Raw genomic sequence first — 4,722 nt, forward strand, 5'->3', positions numbered from 1 at the left:
CTGACGACGACGCTAATAGCAACACGAATCCCGCGCCCCATCTCTTCACGACAGTGGAAGGATTGGGAGATGGATATCTTTCTGTCGCCATCAGTCAAGGCTGGCGGGACCCACCATACTCCGTAGATGGTAGATACGGGACCCACTTCTCCTCTCCCACGCATGTATTCTCCCTCCTGTAATTCTTTTTTACCTCTTTCCTTTTTATCATCAATAACTTGCTTCCCTTGGTATATACTACATCCATGCCCGTGCGTTGCCCCGGGCGATAAAAATATTTCATAATAGTAACGTAGATCTTAGACAACACAAATATTTACACATCTATTATTATTGATATGCAACCATCAACATAATAGTATTTAAAATACACATACCAATATAAAGTACGTGAGGTGTGAAGTTTGAGACATAGGCATAGCCACAGGCCCACATAGACAATTCAACTAAACAAGACCCTACAGATGCTGATTTATACGGCTAACAGTGATGAATATATTTCCTGGTCTTTTTCACAAGAAACTTGGTCTCAGCAGATCAAAACTCCACAGTATTAATTTTCTTCAAAGAAACATAAACAATTGTGACCGAGTAGAGCTAGCTTCTGTTCCATGTGACAAGATATCACATGTGAAAAGATATCAGGACAGACCTTCAATTTCCCAGTGATCGAACCTCACCCACCAGTTACCTATGCCATTATGTAGAAGTTCTTGCCTTGTTTCTACCCAACTCAATCCTAAGGCTCCATCACAGTGCCCATACACCAACAAAATCAAAGGAAGTAAAATGGCTTTGGTACACGTGGTGCCACTCTCATGGCTCATGAACCTGCATAAGCATAAGTTGTGACCTTGATATCCATGTGTTTTTGGTTGACCAAGGTGAAGCCCTCGTGTCTTCTTATCAAGTTTTTAAATAGCTGGCTATAGCTTCCGCTATAGACCGCTATAGCTTCTAGAAAAGACAGCCGCTATAGTATTTAGCCCGCTAAAGCCGGCTATAGCCTGCTAAATGTCGCGGCTATAGCCCGCTAAACGCCGTAACGGCAGCCCTGCCGCTAAACCTCTTAGCCGGCGATTTAAAATATTGCTTCTTATTAAAAAACACAAAACACTATTAATTCTAAAATAATTTAGTTATGCCATTTTCCTGAAAATTAAAGGACCAAAAGAAAACGGGAACCTATCAGGTGCAAACCAATCTCTTCGTGCAAACTATGAAAACTTCAATCTGAACCATCAGATCAACATCCAAAGGGAGGAGCGCAGAGAGGTGGGAGGGGAAATTTGCAAAAATATGATTACCCAATTCAAGGATGGATCCAGATTGTAAAATTACTCAATCTCCCATACCCCTTGGATGTTGATCCAATGACTCAGATTGAAGTTTCAATAGTTTGCACGAAGAGGTTGGTTTGCATTAAAAAAAACAGAGGTAAATGCTACCAAATAATTGCAGCGATTGTAAGTCTGAAACTTATTCAGAATTCAAAATAGAAGATCCGCACAGAACACCAGATTTCAGTTCATATTGTATCCAACCACTGAAACTGATAGTAGTATATGCTTTGTGCCTGCTGCAATCTTTCTCATAGAGTATATATGAGGTTGTCCTTGGATAACACGAGACTGTCTTTTCCCATCCTGATAATGCTGCAAAACCTACTCAAGCATGTACACGAACACCTTTATGACCACATTAGTATCTAAGTTTGAGCTTATCAAATACAAAAAAAGTTCCAAGTAGTCCAAATTCTCAGCTGAAAGTTGCTAATATAGAATGAATTTGCAGGGTACCAGAAAATTTGTTCCGTGTCCCTTGCAAGAATTTATTCAGCGAGTTTAGCTTAGATAAACACAAAATGCAATGACACAGTATACTCCACAAGAAAGAAGAAAATGGACAAAACAGAAGAAGGTCAGATCTGAGATGTCTATACATGGAAGTAGAAAACACTTGTTCATCCCTTGCCAACCTCCCAAGCAGATTTTCTCCTCGAAGTTGCATTCCAGGTTCACTAACCTATTCTACATTATTAAGCATCATGTACTTCCCCTTTTGTTTACTAATGTGTCTCAGAATCTAGTCAGTATATTGATCCATGTAAGGAGTAATGGTGAAACAACATAGGCTTTCATGATTATTGCAAAAGAAAAAAAAAGAGAAAAACACACATGTTATCATAATGTACTGTCAGAAGTTAACGTCTGTATGCATATTATTGCTCATGGTTTTTTTCTAATATAATGTAACATAACTCAAACATAAACCAGGGCAAAGTGGAGTTCAACAGAAAGGAAAATGATTAGATTCATTACCTAGAAGCCAACAGAGCTCTCCATTACTTGATTCCTATCGATCTCCTCTCTCCCTTCCCTAACACAGCATATCAGCTATCAGCAGGCAGTAGCAGCACCATGATCCCAAAAGCGATTCGGTCTTGTCGTCTGGGTCATCAGGTCATGCGGCCCTCTGGCCTATACACGTGCTGGGTAAGGGTCGTGAGGGACGGCAACCCATGATGGCATGCTCGGGCATGGCGCAGAGCGCATACTGGTGGTGAGGAGGGCTTGTAACTTGTCCGTGGGGGCAGCACCAAGACTGACGGCCAGTGGGCAAAAGCAGAGTACTGAATGCAGTAATCCAAAACAAAATCATCAATAGGACTGATGGTGAGCAGTCAGCAATATTAAGTACCTCATCATCAATAAGCTGCACACACAACTTTATCTTCTCATCCTTCAGGTCCGCCGCACCCATAACAAGCTGCAGTAGGTTGTCATGTCTCAATGTCAGATGGAATGTCACCCCACATAATCTCATTGGGCATTTCACAAAGAGTAAAATGTACTGAGGTCTTTAAACTAGTGAGGGTGTATCAAGTAGGTCCACGAACTCCGAAAATGTAGATTCGGCCCCCTAATCTAATTAAGTGTGTCACTGGAGGTCCAAAACCCCTTTGACCGGGTCTGACCGCCTACGTGGCCCGCCACGTCGGTCCTCCGCCGCTCGTGCCGCTGGCACGCCGCTCCTCGCCACGCCGACAGGCCGGAGCTGCTGCCGGGCCTCCCGCGCGCCGCCGTCGTGGAGCGCCGTCGCCCGCATCAGCCATGGCCGCCGCCGTGCGCGTGCCGGCGTCGTCGCTCCACGGCGCGGTCTCCAGCCCGCCGTGAGAGCAGCGAGGGGCGCGCCCGCCGCAGGCCGCCGAGCCGCGAGGAGGGGCGCCGGCCAAGGCGGGAGGTGGCGCCGCCGGATCGCGCCGAGGAGGTAGGAGCGCCGGATCCCGCGGGATCCCGTCTGCACCGCCCTCCCCGCTGCCCTCTGCGAACGCCATCCGCGCAAGCCGTCCTCCGCGAACGCCGCCCTCCTCCAGATTCCGGAGCTCGGTTGCCGGAGCCGCCGCCGCCCGCTCGAGGAGCCAAGCCGCCGGGGGGCAGGAGCGGGCACCGCGAGCTCCGCCGCCAGGGGGCAGGGGCTAGCGCCGGCCCGCGCGCGCGGAGCTCCGCCTCGCCGCCGTGGTCACCGCGCCGCGCACCCGCACGCCATGGCCGCCGCGGCCCGCGCGCCATGACCGCCGTCCCGCCGCCGCGCAGGGGCTCGCGCAGGCCGAGGGAGGAAGAAGAAGGGAGGAGAGAGGGAGGAGGCCGACATATGGGCCCCACATGTAAGGATCCACATCACGTAGGCGGGCAGACCCGGTCAAAGGGGTTTTGGACCTCCAGTGACGCACTTAATTAGATTAGGGGGCCGAATCTGCATTTTCGGAGTTCGTGGACCTATTTGACACACTCTCACTAGTTTAAGCACCCCAGTGCATTTTACTCTTTCACAAAACAGCTTGCATGCATCATGCTTTCTTTCCATCGAATATTTGAACATGGCTGGCTCAGCATTAGCTAGTGCATTGGTCCCCTCAAGAGGCACTCCAACCAGCATCAAATCCATCACACTGATGCCAGCATCCAAAATGAAAGAAGAGCAGTTCTCCCGAGTGAGCATGTTGCTGACGAATGACTGGTTAATTGACTTGATATCCTCATCAACCAAGTAAGCTAATTGTTGTCTATGGTATGTGTCGAGGTGGGAAGACAAATCCTCGTACTGTACAATGTCCTTGTGATAAGTTTCCTCAAAAACTCTACCAGGGGGTGTGAAAACAGCCCCACCGTTTTTTCATTAAGAGGAAACCAAACCGGCTTACCCGGGTAGAGAAACCCCCCGAACCCTGGCCCATGAGGGCCAAGTCTTGCGACGAGCACAGCAAGGGGTTTTTTTTTCTCTCAACAGCCTAAAATTCGCTTTTGATGAGAATCGAACTCAGGACCTGCTGAGAGCGCGACGCTGCCGGCCCGGGCTAGCCAACTGGCCGCCGGACCTTTCGCGATAAGTTTCCTCAAGCACCCCAAAATCAACTTATAGCTCCATAGGAAGTGAAGCACCACTGATATGAGACTGAACGCTGCAGTTGGCTTCTTTTCCTTGCCAATCCAGTCCTCTGATGCACTTCCTCGAACATGTTTGGCGCCATGAACGAGACCTGCTTGCACTGCATCTGCTAGACAGTCCACTGAGCTAACTGCTGCAATAAGCCATGTGAATCTAATCGATGTTGCACTTCCTCATCCAGACTACATCTAGAGGTGACATTTCATCGAACAACGGGTGGGCAACGTGCTCAGGCACCACTAAAGCAAAGGATTCATGATCGTGAGGAACCTG

At 48.5% G+C, this 4,722-nt stretch overlaps 1 long non-coding RNA gene across 2 annotated transcripts; it reads right to left on the reverse strand.

Annotated features, from left to right (window-relative positions):
* Positions 1-418: 418 nt before the first annotated feature.
* Positions 419-2,835, reverse strand: LOC120691027. 2 transcript variants are annotated; one of them, XR_005682076.1, is made up of 2 exons: positions 2,322-2,835; positions 419-831 (listed from the first exon to the last, which is right to left on the reverse strand). It is a non-coding gene; the product is annotated as an uncharacterized LOC120691027 (long non-coding RNA). The 2 variants fall into 2 exon arrangements; XR_005682075.1 differs by having other exon boundaries at positions 419-1,664.
* Positions 2,836-4,722: the final 1,887 nt, after the last annotated feature.

This window comes from Panicum virgatum, chromosome 2K (genome assembly GCF_016808335.1).
Source record: "Panicum virgatum strain AP13 chromosome 2K, P.virgatum_v5, whole genome shotgun sequence".
Taxonomy (NCBI): domain Eukaryota; kingdom Viridiplantae; phylum Streptophyta; class Magnoliopsida; order Poales; family Poaceae; genus Panicum; species Panicum virgatum.